This window comes from Kogia breviceps, chromosome 10, assembly GCF_026419965.1.
Source record: "Kogia breviceps isolate mKogBre1 chromosome 10, mKogBre1 haplotype 1, whole genome shotgun sequence".
Lineage (NCBI taxonomy): Eukaryota > Metazoa > Chordata > Mammalia > Artiodactyla > Physeteridae > Kogia > Kogia breviceps.
The window spans coordinates 96531253-96548435 of record NC_081319.1 but is presented as its reverse complement, the minus strand read 5'-3'; positions in this window follow the sequence as shown (position 1 = coordinate 96548435).

Sequence of the window (17183 nt, the reverse complement as noted above, 5' to 3'; positions counted from 1 at the left end):
CACCTGAAACTGAATACCAGGCACCATTCTGAAGACGCCCTTGGCCATCTTCCTCCCCTGGCTCCTGGTCCGCTCTTCCTGCGCTCATTTTCTTTCCTCTGCGCTCCTTAGAGACATTTCTCCTCAAGGACACACAGGCTGTTCAGCTGTTCTCCCAGGTCCAATGCCTACCTCTGATGCCTCCTCCTTGTGTAATCCGGAAACATTAATTAACCTTTATGTGCCTCCATTTCTTCATTTGAAAACCAAGTATAATATTACTCACCCATAAAAGGAAATAAGTACTGACACAGGACACAGCACTGATGGACCTCAAAAGCAATATACTATGTGAAAAAGCCAGACACAAAAGGTCACATACTGTAGGATTTCATTCATAAGAAATGCCCAGAGTAGGTAAATCCATAGAAACAGGAAGCAGATTGGTGGTTGCCAGGGGCTGGAGGAGAGAGGACTGAGGAGTAACTGCTCAGTAGGTATTGTAGGTTGAGTTGTGTCCCTCAAGAAGATATATTGAAGTCCTATCCCCAAGTACACCTCAGAATATGGCCTAATTTGGAAAGAGAGTTTTTACAGAGGAAATCAAGTTAAAACAATGTCATTAGGGGCTTCCCTTGGTGGCACAGTGGTTGAGACTACGCCTGCCGATGCAGGGGACACAGGTTCGTGCCCCGGTCCGGGAAGATCCCACATGCCACGGAGCGACTGGGCCCGTTAGCCGTGGCCGCTGAGCCTGCGCGTCCGGAGCCTGTGCTCCGCAACGGGAGAGGCCACAACAGTGAGAGGCCCGCGTACCGCAAAAAAAAAAACAAAAAACAATGTCATTAGGATAGCCCTAATCCAATACATGACTGGTGTCCTTATAAAGAGGGGAATTTGGACACAGAGACAGACACACAGGAAGAATGCCGGTTAGCAGATGGAGGCAGAGATTGGACTGATACAGCCAGAAGCCAAGGACCACCAAGGGTTTCTGGCCACACTAGACGCTGTGAGAGTCAAGGAAGGATTCCATTCAAAGTCTTGGAGGGAGCACAGCCCTGCAGACACGGTTGATTTAGGAGCACCAGCCTGCAGAGCAGTGAGACAATACATTTCTGTTGTTTTAAGCCATCCAGTTAGGAAATGAATACAGTGGATACAGGGTTTCCTCTCCAGGTGATGAAAGTGTTCTAGAACTCGATAGAGGAGGAGGTTGTACAACATTGTGAATGTTACTGAATCGCTCACTTTCAAATTCTTAATTTTCTGTTACGTGAATTTCACCTCAACACACAAACATACACACAAGTATAATATCAATCAACACCTATCAGCTGTGAACATTCAATGAGTCAGCACGCAGGAAGCATTTAGAACAGTCCCAGAGACACAGTAGTCGCTCAAGAAAAGTTAGATAGGGGCTTCCCTGGTGGCGCAGTGGTTAAGAATCCGCCTGCCAATGCAGGGGAGCCCTGGCCTGAGAAGATCCCACATGCCGTGGAGCAACTAAGCCCATGTGCCACAACTACTGAGCCTGTTCTCTAGAGCCCGCAAGCCACAACTACTGAGCCCGTGCGCCACAATTACTGAAGCTCGTGTGCCTAGAGCCCATGCTCTGCAACAAGAGAAGCCACCACAATGAGAAGCCTGTGCACTGCAATGAAGAGTAGCACCCGCTCGCTGCAACTAGAGGAAGGCCGTGGGCAGCAACAAAGACCCAATGCAGCCAAAAATTTAAAAATAAATAAATACATTTATATAAAAAAAGGAAGTTTAGATAATATTACTATTTTCAAGTCTCTCTCCAAACTTCCCACCTCTAACCATCAAATAATGAGCAGCAACTAATCCCCCCAACCCTTTTTCCTCTTTATGCACAGCACTTGTTCTCTCTTCTTCCAGACCAAGCTGTGTGAGTACTAAGTCTGAAATGCCTTCTCTTTATACACAGCATGACCCCTCAAGTCATTTTCCCCAGAGTTTCTCACCCACAAGATGAATGGTACCTCCCACCTACCCACCACCCCTACCACCAAGTATTCAAAAATTAGCAGCAGAGAAATTTATTTTAAAATGGCAATTATTTCCATCCCACTAAGAGGCTGCATATAAAAATGGACTCATTTCTCTACTACGTAAGGTCAGGCATTTTCCGTCCTCACTCTTGGGGGCGGGGGTGGCACACAGGGTGGGATGACTTATGGGACCCAATCACACTCTCTCCACCTGCTGCTAACCAGTGTTCCTGTAGGCTATGATGGCAGAAGCCAGGAAGGTGGGTTACCTGCAGGAAAATCCGATACCTAGCCCCAGGGCTCTGGGTTCCATCATCAAGTGAGTTTACTGTCCTGTACTCAGTTCATTCCAGGAGAAGAAAGTCCTAGTGGGTGGGCTGTCAATTTATTAAAATAGTGCAAAACCCAGAAGAACTAAGAACTAAGGTCTTGATTCAAGAGGATAAAGAAACCAACAGATGAACAGTAAGGAAGTCCAAAAGGGAGGGGATATATGTATATGTATGGCTGATTCATTTTGCTGTACAGCAGAAACTAACACAACATTGTAAAGCAACTATACTCCAACAAAAATTTATTTAAAAAAAAAAGAAACCAACAGAAAATTACTTGCTGACTTTAAAGCTGTCTTGCTTTTCACCCCACCTCACAGAATTACAGAACAGAAAGATAGAAAGCTTTGCTAAGTACTGAGAAACCAGCCTTTGAAAGATTTGATGCTTTGTGCAAGTGGGAAATTGATCATGGAAGAAAAGGAAAAGAAAAAATTGTGCAAGCCAACTCGAGCAATGAAAGAAAAAATTCAAGGAGACATGTAAGACCACAGCAGCCAATTTGAATCAAGCATGCCATAGATTTGGGGCAGGCTCTTTTGAAAATAGATGCCTCAAATTACATTTCATAGAATTGCTGTTAATGCCCTACAACTTGTCATAACATGCCGCATCTTCAGAAGGCCCTTTTTTATTACTAATATTTTATTGTTTTTATAGTATGCACCCTAGGAGAGAGTATGTAAGAGTGAAAATGTATCAGCCATGCATCCAGGTGGTAGCGCAAAGCACTGGTTTGAATGATTCTGTTACAAGCTAGATACATATTTATGTCTGCGATGCTTTCTTCTTCATAAATATTTTCTCTGGTGTCTCCGTGGTCTCCCCTATCCGTTTAGGGATCAGTTAAACCCACAATCAAACACTATTGGGCGAGCCATGGAAACAGACAGCTGTTTCTCAAACAATTGCAAAAGGAGGAAATATGTGCAATTCTCATCACAGTAGTAACAGGTTGCTGGGAAAGGATACCCCTTCCCTTTCATCTGTTGAGGTTATCAGAAAAATCGAGGCTACATTTAGGAAGAAAAAAAGACTCCTTACTATAGGACAGAGCAAGTGAGAAATTTTATGAGTCAAACAAATAATGAATGTATAACTATCAAAATAATTGCAGTCACCATTTATGGAGCACACAGGCCAGGCTTTGTGCTGAACGGTCTACATGATTTATCTCATTTAAACCTCCAGCCACCCTATGGGGGTAATTGTCATTATACCCCTTTCAAAGATGAAGCAACTGAGACTCAGAAACCATTGCCAAATTCATAAGCTGTTAAGTGGAGCCAGCCCTCCGATTTAGATTTATCTGATTTTGAAGCCCATGGTGTTATTTACAATGCCCCTAGCCAAACTGAAAGTTCTCACATGCCCAAGGACAATGCTACCAGTTCTCTCCAGACGATTCTTAGCTTCTTTTTGTCAAAGGATGCAATTTTTTGGCATAAATAACCTGTAGTTTCCATGGCTGGCATTCCCATTGTGGCCAGGCCTGCTTTTCTGAAACTGAGAGAGATCATTTCCTTCTTGCTACCCAAGGTAAGCAAAGCACACTTGGTCTGATGAAAGAAATTAAAAATGATACAAATAGATGGAGAGATATACCATGTTCTTGGATTGGAAGAAACAACATTGTGAAAATGACTCTACTACCCAAAGCAATCTACAGATTCAATGAAATCCCAATCAAAATACCAATGGCATTTTTCACAGAACTAGAACAAAAAATTTCACAATTTGTATGGAAACACCAAAGACCCCGAATAGCCAAAGCAATCTTGAGAACGAAAAACAGAGCTGGAGGAATCAGGCTCCCTGACTTCAAACTATACTACAAAGCTACAGTAATCAAGACAGTAGGGTACTGGCACAAAAACAGAAATATAGATCAATGGAACAGGATAGAAAGCCCAGAGACAAACGCACACACATATGGTCACCTTATCTTTGATAAAGGAGGCAAGAATATACAGTGGAGAAAAGATAGCCTCTTCAATAAGTGGTGCTGGGAAAACTGGACAGGTACACATAAAAGTATGAGATTAGAGTCCAGTGCCAACAGCCAGCATCGCGGGGACGTGGGAGCGCGGCATGGAGGGGCAGGCCTAGCTGGGGCTCGTGGCTCTATGTCTTCTGGCTGCGACGCCGGTCCTGCGCACGCTGCGGGGCCACAGCCACTGGGCAGTGGGTGCCCAAGCGGCCGGGAGGCAAGCCAGGGTCCCCAGGCAGGTGTGGGCATCGTGTCCGCAGCCAGCATCCCCGAGGCCGTGCTCGGGCTATGATCACTTGATGAAGCTGTGCCGGGACAGCACGGCTGACCTCTTCTCATGCTGTGAGGACCTGTGCGCGCTGCAGGACTCGGAGCCTCTACCCGCCATGCGCGCTTCCCTGCGGGAGGGCCTGCTGGAGTTAACGCCGACCGCCTCTGCAGGGTGGACTGGGTGCTGCTCCTGAGCACCCTCTGCCCCTGATCTGTATCCAGAGCTTCCTCCAGCCATGGCTTGGTGAGACAGGTTCTGACAGAAATAAAGTTTACAGGAGTCGTGTTCCTGCGATAAGAAATAAAGATGCAACCTTCCAGTTGTGTAAAGCTCTTAAACGCTGTTTAAGTGTGTCGGGTGCGCTAAGGAACCTGGAGCTAAGTGGGCTAGTTGTGAGAGAGAGAGAGACTTAATTAACTATGTTAACAAAGGAGAATCTTGGTACCAGCACCACACAATGAAGAACTTGGAGTCCCTGTGGCTAATCCAGCAGAGAGAAAAGGAGAAACAGAGATGGGAGAGAAAACAAAGGGAACTCTTGGTGTAATTTGGTGCTGCCGCAGGCCCAAGTCCAGATTTCTGCATGTGTGTGCCCCCATGATGAAAACATCATGAAAATAAAATATCATGAACAGACTCTTAAGAAGCAGGGTCCACTTAAAGTCCTGGAAAATGTGAAAGCACTAATATTCATGGACAACTCTACACTCTGAAAGTTACTCCAAATTTTGTTGATCTCTATTTTGTCTAGGAGTTTTTCAAATTTTCTACCATGATCATTTGTTAGTTTTATAATTACATAATAAAGGCATTACATCATACCAAAAAAAAGTATGAGATTAGAAAACTCCCTAACACCATACACAAAAATAAGCTCAAAATGGATTAAAGACCTAAATGTAAGGCCAGAAACTATCAAACTCTTAGAGGAAAACAGAGGCAGAACACTCTATGACATAAATCACAGCAAGATCGTTTTGGACCCACCTCCTAGAGAAATGGAAATAAAAACAAAAATAAACAAATGGGACCTAATGCAACTTAAAAGCTTTTGCACAGCAAAGGAAAACATAAACAAGACAAAAAGACAACCCTCAGAATGGGAGAAAATACTTGCAAATGAAGCAACTGACAAAGGATTAATCTCCAAAATTTACAAGCAGCTCATGCAGCTCAATAATAAAACAACAAACAACCCAATCCAAAAATGGGCAGAAGAACTAAACAGACATTTCTCCAAAGAAGATATAGATTGCCAAAAAACACATGAAAGGATGCTCAACGTCACTAATCATTAGAGAAATGCAAATCAAAATTACAATGAGATATCATCTCGCACCAGTCAGAATGGCCATCATCAAAAAATCTAGAAACAATAAATGCTGGAGAGAGTGTGGAGAAAAGGGAACACTCTTGCCCTGTTGGTGGGAATGTAAATTGATACAGCCGCTATGGAGAACGGTATGGAGATTCCTTTAAAAACTACAAATAGAACGACCATACGACCCAGCAATCCCACTACTGGGCATATACCCTGAGAAAACCATAATTCAAAAAGAGTCATGTACCACAATGTTCATTGCAGCTCTATTTACAATAGCCAGGAGATGGAAGCAACCTAAGTGTCCATCATCGGATGAATGAATAAAGAAGATGCGGCACATATACACAATGGAATATAACTCAGCCATAAAAAGAAACGAAATTGAGTTATTTGTAGTGAGGTGGATGGACCTAGAGTCTGTCATACAGAGTGAAGTAAGTCAGAAAGAGAAAAACAAATACCATATGCTAACACATATATATGGAATCTAAGGGAAAAAAAATGTCATGAAGAACCTAGGAGTAAGATGGGAATAAAGACACAGACCTACTAGAGAATGGACTTGAGGATATGGGGAGGGGGAAGGGTAAGCTGTGACAAAGTGAGAGAGTGGCATGGACATATGTACACTACCAAACGTAAAACAGACAGCTAGTGGGAAGCAGCCACATAGCACAGGGAGATCAGCTCGGTGCTTTGTGACCACCTAGAGGGGTGGGATAGGGAGGGTGAGAGGGAGGGAGACGCAAGAGGGAAGAGATACGGGAACATATGTATATGTATAACTGATTCACTTTGTTATACAGCAGAAACTAACACACCATTGTAAAGCAGTTATACTCCAATAGAGATGTTAAAAATAAATAAATAAATAGAATAATTTGGACCAAAAAAAAGTCAACAGATATAAACAGGTGAATATAGTTACTGCGAAGACAAACAATAAAAATGGAGCCACTGGATGGAAACCTGACTGCCCTGCGGTCAAGACATAATTGCTAGAGAGTTCAAGAGAAGAGAAAGAGGACGGAGGAGAAAGATGAGGAAAGCCAAGAGACCCACTCAGAGCATAAGGTAAAGGCAGAGAAAAGTAAATGCTTTTCTTGCATAATTAAAACTGGGATCTTACAAGATACAAAGTCAGACACTGAGTAAATTACATATTTCTAACTTCTCTGCTGAGGCGCCATGGGCTGGAGACAGCCTCCCAGGTATTAATGAAAAAGTCTCAGTATGGTACTCTAAATTTCCCGCAGCGTGCCAAAATTAACAAAATAAGCTCGGAAAACCCGCAAAAATGGCAAAGTCGACTCCTTTGATCAGTTATTTCTCTTAACGGCAGCTGTTCTCAATCTGATCACCACCCCCCCCCAACCCCACCCCCACCCCCGCCAATGCACCACCGTCTCACATACACACGTGTTCAAGCGTGCACGTGTGCATCACACATACAGAACGAGAGACAATTCTAAGAATATTTTCTGGATGGCTTGCTTTGCCTATGAAATGTGTTTCATTATTCTTTAGCGAAACTTAAGACATGTCATCGTCCTGCTGACAAACTAAGGCCTAATGACCTCTGCCACACTTATAGCAAGAACGAGCCATTCAAATCCTTAGACAACGGAGCTACAGCCTAAGACAATGGAATTCCACTTCCTCTTTGGGCAGCTTTTGTTTCATTCCATTTCTTCTAACTGGGTGAAGAGAAGGAGTGTTAAAGGCCAGCCAGGCTTAACGCTCTGAAACAGGCAACTCACTGGTTCCTGGGCCAACTCCTCCTTACTCAGAATCTCCAAGTCTCCGCACTTGCCCCTTTCAAAACCTCTCCAATGTCTAAGACCTGCTCAGACCCTCCTGGTGGGGTGTAAATTCATACCATCTTTGTAGCAAGCCATTTGGCAGTGTGTATCAAAAATCTCAAGAATATCCTTTTCTGTGAATCACACAAAAATATAATCCACACCAAAAATGTATGCACAAAAAAATGTTACAGAATCATCTAAAACAGGGAGGAAAAATGCAGTGCCCAATTATGGGAGAAAGCGTATATATACGCTTTAATGATCTACCCATTTATGCAAGGATATTTTTATCATTAAAATTGATTATGATATGAAAAAAGTTAAAAAATAGCTACACATTTATTTATAGTATAAACTCAACTATACGAAATACCACCCACAGAATGAGGAGAAATGCCAAGTGTAGTTACCTCTAGTCTAGATGGTGGAATTATGATTATACATAAAATAATAAAGGAAATAATATCTTTTCTCATAGCTATCTTTTCCTTTACTGTCCAGATTTCTGCAATGAGCGTTAATGTCTTCAAGGCAGGAAAGCTTAGTGGTTAAGAGCAGTGTCAAGTCAGAAAACCTGGGTTCACAGCCTGAGTCCACCACCTATGGGCTGCATGACTTGAAGCAGGTTACTTAACTCCCTGGAATTCAGTTCCCTCACCGACAAAACGAAGAGGATTTTATTGTTGGAAGGATTAAATGAATTAATATACAGACATACCTCATTTTATTGTACTTTGCTTTACCGTGCTTCATAGATATTGCACCTGTTTTACGAACTCAAAGTCTGCATGCAGCAACCCTGTGTTGAGAAGTTGATTGGTGCCATTTTTCCAACAGCATTCACTCACTCCCTGTCTCTGTGTCACATTTTGGTAATTCTAGCAATATTTCCAACTCTTTCATTATTATTATATTTGTGATGGTTATCTGTGATCAGTGATCTTTGATGAGACTATTTGAAAAAGATAACTTGCTGAAGGCTCAGATGATAGCATTTTTTAGCAAAGTATTTTTTTAATTAAGGTGTGTACATTGCTTTTTCAGACATAAAGCAATTGCACGCTTAAGAGACTATAGTACAGTGTGAACATAACTTTTATATGCAATGGGAAACCAGAAAGAATGTGTGATTCGCCTAACTGTGGTGGTCTGGAACTGAACCTGCAAATTTCTCCCAGGTACGCCTGTATGTAAGGTGCTTAAAACAGTGGCCTAGAGTAAATGCTCAGTAAACACTCTACCCATGTTATTAAACATTTACTGAGTGCTTGTTGTGCGCCACGTTGAATGTTAAGCGCTGTGGATAAAAAGATGACTATGACTTATTCCTTGTTCTCGAGCAGGGAAAGCAGACATGTAAACAGATACCCACAATTCAGTGAGTAAGTTCTGTAAGGAAGGGGAGATACAAGATACTATGGAAGCAAAGAAGAGGGTCCCTACCCTGCTAGGGCAAGAATTTTTACTACCATTGGAATTAGAATTCCTCAAATAGTTTCAGATTCTTCTGTTACTTCATCTTTATATATTTTAGGCGACTCAGTAGGGAGTGAGTATCTGTAGGGTAATTGGTATCTTAAGTCTACAGAGCATTTTATAGTTTCCAGACTGCTGTCATCTACACCATCCAAATTCACTCTCACACGACACCTACGAGGCTGGCTATTTTTTGGCAAGGCTTAGAGAGGTGAAGTGGGCTAAGGCTCCTCAGCTAATAAGGGACAGAGATGAGACACAAACTCAGGTGCTATGGGAGAGAATTGGATGTCATACCATAGATGTTGCAGAAAGGACTTCTCTGTCAGTAGACACTCAAGTTTCCCTTCATTATGTTCACAGTTTCTAATGCTACGTGAGAACAGTCATAGGAGAAAGAAGTAGGAAGCTAAAGATCTAAAAAGGAGACTTTGAGCCAGCCAAGCATATGGTTGTCTACACAACAAAGTTAGGATCTGAAAGATTCACCCCGTAAAGATCTCTATTTGACAAGGGAGTCTCCCACACCACAAGGGCAGCAAAGGGGTTCGGTGCACCAGTGAGCTGGTAGAAGACGGGGAAGGCCAAACATGAACCCCTAGAGAGAGAAGGTTTGGACAAACTACCACCAAGAGCTCAGACTTCTTATAGGAATGCTAGACTGAGATACACACTACTTGTTGTTCCAAGGACTACTGACCTTATACACCCTCATGCCTACTAATTTAATTTAGGCTTTCATCTGCTGGCTGCTTTTGAGCCTATCATTCATCCATAAAATTTTCTCTTATGTACCCAGCTACTGAGAAGCAGGGTAATCTAAAGGAGATAACAATGAACTTGGAAGCCAGTGACCTGAGATCAAACTTAGTTGAGCTATTCATCAGTTGTATGACTTTAGCAAGAGACCTTCACCTCTGTAAGCCTTAGCTTCTTCCCTTATAATATTAACATGAAAATGTCCATCTCTTAAAGTTGTTGGCAGATTAAATGAAATATATGTTTCTGAAGCATTTAGCAAAATGGCTTGGCTCACAAATATTACTTATTCTTCTGAATAAGGGAATGGATACTTGGTGCGAGCCAACGACGTCATCAGCACCACAGGGTCATGTGTCAAGAATCACAGGGTCCTGACTGCTCTGCACGCATGCCGGTCAGCTGGACTACAGCTAAGTCACCAACAGAGACATTTTCCACCGGAACTAGAGCCTCCATACTGAAGAGTTTCCTTTTTATCCAATTCCCATGGCCTTCACCCAACTGAATGGATTAATCCACTGTTTTGAACATCTAGGTCAATAGTCTTCATTGTTGTCATAGAAAATTGAGAGCTGCTCTAGGATAAAAATAAATCTCTCCCAAGACCTACATTTCTGTATGGAGTCTGAGATGTGCTGAATTGCTCTTGATCAACACATTTTTCCATTGCCAAAATGGGTCTTCACACAATAACAGCCGTGCAGACTCTCAGAGATTTCACCAACCATAACGCTATGCACGACTGTCGTGAATGATGAAATATGATTAGGAGATTACAGTTCTGGCGTTTTATTTTAAGGGAACTTAAGGAAAATGAATGAACTGAGCTATTTTGCATTTTTCAGTAGAATCATTTAAAAGGAGTGGGTAATGGAGAACTCGAGACTGGTAGAAAAAAAAAAAAAGGCACAAATAATGCCACTTCACAGCCTATCAGCATAGCTCATCTGTGCCTCCTGTCCTGAACAGTTGTGCAATGTTGCTGTACTTGGTTAAACAGCTGCTATTTGTTTCTGGCATCTTTATTTCAGTGCTGGATAAACTGCCCTGGAATTTTTTTTTAATTACTTTATATCTAAAGGTGTAAAAAAGACAAGATCTTTATCATAACATTTCACATTGTGCTTTCTTTATAAGTTAGGTCACTTACAATAATATCTCTGGGACTTGAGTAACGGACTGAACTCCTCTGGCAGGTACAGGATGTTTCCTGTTTTATATCACATCTACTTTACAATGAACTGTACTGTGGCAAAGTTCAAGGTTCTTAGAAATCTTGTTAAAAATAAAGGTGCTTTCCTACTTTCAAATATCTTTTATTGTAACAACAGTGCTTTGGCATTGCTAACTTTTCTTCTGTCTTCAAGTCCTAGGCTTATAATTCTGACATCTCTCCCATGGAGTTGGCAGTAAAGCAAAATTCCACACACAGCCTCTTTTATTTTCCCACTGATACTATTATAAAATTAGAGGTGCATTTCTATGAAAATAATTTGGCCCTGAAACGTAATCAAAAGCACATTTAAGAATGCAACACATATTTTAAGCACATGTTTTAAAAAATAAAGATAACTTGTGTTGAACAATATTCAAAATAGCCGTACAATAAGGGGAATAGCACTGGACTTGGGTTTGAATCTAAGCCCCAACAGTTACCAGCCATGCGATTTGCAGCATGTTATTTACCTTCACATAGTTTTGTTTTGTTTTGTTTTATTGGACTAAATACTTACTTCCTGGGGTCATTATAAGGATTAGGAGGCACAGAAGTATAATAGCTGATATATAATACAGGTTTAATAAGTATTATTCAAATTGGATGAATGACCAAAAATAAGCTACAAAACTAGCTACATGAAGTGGTAGCACTGATAAAAAAACAAAATTGATTTAGTTTCTGAATATTTTTAACGTACAAACCTCACATTGCCCATATTTTTAAAACCTTGATTGACTTTTTCACAAATTACACATGTAATACTGGACAAAATAAAACATTTCAGAAAAACATGATAACAAGTAATGAAAGTTTCTCATAATTAATGAATCCATAATTTTTGAGCCTGGATTCAAACCCAGGTCCAATTAAGGTGGCTATCTACTCTGCCTTGCCTGAAACTGTCAGTTTATGCCTCACATCCTGGCATAATTAATACTGCCTCTTTCACAGTTATGGACAGTATGTTTCCCCTCAATGCCTAACTTACCTCCCCAGAAGAATCACCCCCTACAGCTGGGTTCCATGCTTTCCGTCTCTCTGCTCCTCTTCATTATTAGTTACCCTTAAAAAAGCATTATTTGCTTGTTTTCCACAATTTATTTTACTTTTAAAATTTTACTTATTTTATTTATTTATTATTTTTTACTGTGTTGGGTCTTTGCTGCTGCGCGCGGGCTTTCTCTAGTTGCGGTGAGCAGGGGCTGCTCTTAGTTGCGGTGCGCGGGCTTCTCACTGCGGTGGCTTCTCTTGCTGCCGAGCACAGGCTCTAGGCACGCAGGCTTCAGCAGTTGCGGCTCACGGGCTTCAGTAGTTGTGGCTTGCGTGCTCTAGAGCACAGGCTCAGTAGTTGTGGCTCACGGGTTTAGCTGCTCCGTGGCGTGTGGGATCTTCCCGGACCAGGGCTCGAACCCGTGTCCCCTGCGTTGGCAGGCGGATTCTTAACCACCGTGCCACCAGGGAAGCCCCACAATTTATTTTAACTTTTCCTCTTATTACACAGATTAAATTTTTGTAGAAATGTAACTCCCATATGTGTTAATTTTCCTATTTGAAATAAGACTGCATAATTTTGTTTTAAATGCATTTTGTATTTCCAAGAAGACACGCTAGTTGAGTAAAAATGAAACATAATACTAGTTAATGCTGACTTTTTAAAAGTTCCATGAAAAAGGTAATTTTACTTGAGTTCTGCTCTGTAAATCTCATCCAAGTGAGCATAGATGCAGAAATAAACATTATTCAAATAAGTGAAGTGTAATAAAATCTCACTAGTTTGGTATCAAACAATCTGGAATTTGAGATCATTTGGATAAGATCTGAACTGAGGTTTACTCTTAAGAAGTCATTTCTTCCTGACAATGAAAATGAACATTTTAAATAAGATTTTAGGGCCAAATGTTTAAGAGATCAAGCTGCATGTTATAAAAGGGTTATAAAAGAAAAATATATGATTTAGTCTAATTTGACTTAAAGCCTGAGCTTGAAATTTTTTTGATTATCTATTGCACGGTTCTGTAATTCAGGCTATTCCTTAAACTAGAACGTCTACTGAGGTGCGAGGGCAACCTCCATTGATTAGCTACTCAACACCCACATCCACTTCCTTCTCCCTTTTGCAGCCCAGATACATTCCCAGCCTGCTTTGCAGCCAGTGGTGACCCGGTCCCAGCCAAGTCCCTGGAGGTGGAGATGGAAGGGAAGGGCACAAGGTCTTCGAAGAAAATTTGCTTTCCTGAAGCAAATGTCTGGTGCTGCCTGCTCCCCACGTTGCCTGCCTTGGATGTTTGGAGTTGCACCTGCATCTCACAAACATGAAGGAAAGGCTAAGAGCACTGCAGAGACTCCAACTCAAATAACGCCGAGCAACTAAACCAATACAGGCAGCCGCCTCACTCCAGACTTTTTGCTACATGACAAAAATAAACCCGTATTTGTTTAAGCTACTGTGAGCTGGATGTCCTGTTACTCAGGGACAAGTGCATGCCTAACCAACACAAGGGTTTGGGGGCCCAGGTTCCTACGAGATGTCGGTGCCCACAAAGGCAAAGTAAAAGCAAAAGTCTGTACAGACCAAAGTCATGAGATGCCGTCCAACTGTCAGTGCACAGATGGAAGTAATAAGGTTGACTCCAAAGTAGACTCCAGAGCTCCATAGACATAGACACACACACACACACAGTGCAGGGGGCTGAGCATTAGCTAATTCTTAATCAAGAATTCAACAGAATCTTGCTGAAACAAGCCTACTTTACTTTAAACTGATTTTTTGTATCCTTCTAAAAAGTGATGTGGTTTCCTTCCAGCCATTAAAAAAAAAAAAAAAAAAAGAGAGTAGTTCCTCTCGAATCAATTTAGCCTTTTAACTTCAATTTGGACTCCACTATTTTATTTTGAAGTAAATATTCTCAGAACAGCTGGCAAAGCTATGTTCAAATATAAATGTTAAACCTATTCCAGATGTAATTCTTTTTATTATTAACTGCCATTCCACGAAGTTGTGGTAACAAACACGGGTTCTAGAATTGGAATGCCTGGTTCCCAACCCTAGCTCTACCACGTACAGACCTTGTGAACTTGGATTTGAGCTTCCGTGCCTTAGTTTCCTCATCTGTAAAACAGAGAGAGAGTTCCTCTTTAATAGAGTAATTGTTATAAATTACTGAGATGTACCATGTTTTAAAAAGTGCATGGAGGGCTTCCCTGGTGGCGCAGTGGTTGAGAGTCCGCCTGCCGATGCAGGGGATACGGGTTCGTGCCCCGGCCCGGGAGGATCCCACGTGCCGCGGAGCGGCTGGGCCCGTGAGCCGTGGCCGCTGAGCCTGCGCGTCCGGAGCCTGTGCTCCGCAACGGGAGAGGCCACAACAGTGAGAGGCCCGCGTACCGGAAACAAAACAAAACAAAAAACAAAAAAACTGCATGGAGTAGGAAGCACTCAATAAATATCAGGAATTATTATGAATGTTTAAAAGTTGATTCTATTTCTTATATATAAATACACGGATTATGCATGTATGTATATGTACAATCGTTTGTGTTTACTTTGGATTCTCAAATAAAACATGGAATAATTTAAAAACTGGATTATCCAGTCCTTGTAAACCTAGACAAACCCTAATGAATAAATTGTCCTTAATCTTTTGCCTCTATTTTTAAAAATTCTGTGTCTAAGAGCTCATTTGGTAAAAATTTGTGTAATGGAACTCTAAAAACCATTTACTCTTATTTCCATGAAAGACCTGAAAGAATATGGGTACTTGTTGAAAATTCTTGGGCGAGCCCTCTTGAACGTCAACTACTACTATCTCTCCACACCACCCATTAGCAAACATATGTTTTGGGTTGTGTTTCGTTGGATTTTGTCTTTTTATCTTTTCCCTTCTTGCAAAATTGCCATAACCTCTGTCTGCTTCTCACTGTCTTCATCTGTGCCCTGGGAACGCTTTCCATTTCTAAGTTTAAACGCGTGACCTGTTCCTTTGTACCTCTTAGGGCACGTGCTCTTCTTAATATTTTAACTATGGTTGCTTGAACTTTAGCTCATCTGAGAATACAGGAATTAACCAAGTGGGCTGCCTCTAAGGTTCCCAGTCTTTCTTCTCCTTAGTGAAAGAGGTTTGCTTTTCCCCCCTGCACACCAGCTTGTTCCAAGCCACCAGCACCCCTCCAATCTCCTCTGAACATGTGTCTCCGGGACTTGCTCCTCCCATGGGGCACGCTTACTGCAGCCCGTGCTCTCCACCCAGCTTCTCCTTCCCATCCCAGCATCTGCCATCCTGAACGCTGCCACTGAAAGATCGCTATCTTCCAAATTGCCTTCCTGAGCTGCAGCCGCCACCACTCCTCAGCCGCGGTCAGCGTCAGGTCTGAGAGAACTGTCCCCTCGCTGGCTTCCCTATCTCCCACATTAAAATGTTGTCATCGTGACATTTCACTTGTCAGCAACATGATGCATGAATCAGATACTTCCTTTTTTACGCCTTCATCTTTGCCACATGTAAGAATTAGTGTCTGATGACACAGAGGCGACAAGTTAATGGAAATTTAATTAAAAAAAACTACCATCCCGGCAGGACTTGAACCTGGTGGCCTCAACACAGAAGGGAGGTATTTCATCCGCTGGGCTCTGGAGTTTGGTTTAGCATTCTTGGGTATAGATGGTATCACTATGGTAAACAGATAATTCCCTTATTTTCCTAGTATTACTTTGGTCAACAGAAAAAAAGAAGGGAGTGGGTTCTGATTTAAATGTCAGGGCTATCCACTTTCAAGATTCCAAACAGGGGAGTTTTAATGAAAATAGGATTTAATTTCCTGTAAATGTTTGAGTTCTTCAACCCTAATATATAGAAAATAATGAATATTTATGCATACCTTCCTCTTAGTTAGAGCAGCATTTAGTCACTCCTGCCCAGAAAAACTCCAGGAGAATTTTTCAGGGATTATGAGTCAAACCTCAGATTTTTCTAGAGGAAATAATATTATCGGAATACTTTTGTCCCTCCTTCTTTCATATTTTTCTCCAGAAGAATAAGTCATGAAGAAATGGACAAGGTACACAATTCTGATGATTCAACAGTAATGGAATCCTGTAGGAATTTAGACCATCGGGCTATCATTACATAGTTTTTTAAGAATAAATTAAGCTTAATAAATATGCATGATCCAGATTAACCTAGAGCTTTCACCCCATCGCAACACTCAAGATTGAGTGAGGTTTCCTAAAAGGTTGAGAGAGGTATCTATCCTCAGCCCTTGGTTTGCGTTCAGCATTTTAGAACATTTTGCTACCTCCTTGTGCCTGGTTAAGTGGCTGTATGCATCACAGTATTTAATTTTAACTAACTTAACCTTCAAATCATTGAAAAAACTGCAAAAGATTCACAGAAAGAAACCACAGATTGAAAGTACTGCCAGTAACACCAGCCCCAACAAGCCATGAGAAAATGGCGGAGCCCACAGCTTTCACTCTTTGACAAGCTCTTCACCCATCACACCACAAGTGAACAACATGGATGCCTTCATTTCCAAAAGGTCAACCAATAAAAGACCTCAAAGTTATTTTCCGCAATCATTAATGATGAACCTTGCATTAAGTGTCTATTATGACTTGAGACATTAGCCAGTGATTGTATGAAATCTTGATGATTACCAAGACATTAAAAACAAAGCATGCAGGGGCTTCCCTGGTGGCGCAGTGGTTGGGAGTCTGCCTGCAGATGCAGGGGACACGGGTTCGTGCCCCGGTCCAGGAAGATCCCACGTGCCGCGGAGCGGCTGGGCCCGTGGGCTGTGGCGGCTGGGCCTGCGCGTCCGGAGCCTGTGCTCCGCAGCAGGAGAGGCCACAACGGTGAGAGGCCCGCGTGCCACAAAAAAAAAAAAAAAAAAAAAGTGTTTTAACTAGGCTTAAAGTTATGTGAAACCCAACCAGGATTTATAAAACTTGATTAAGCATAATGATAAATATTTAAAAGCCTCTCTTTTGTGAAGGCTAAAATGGTTTTTTGAG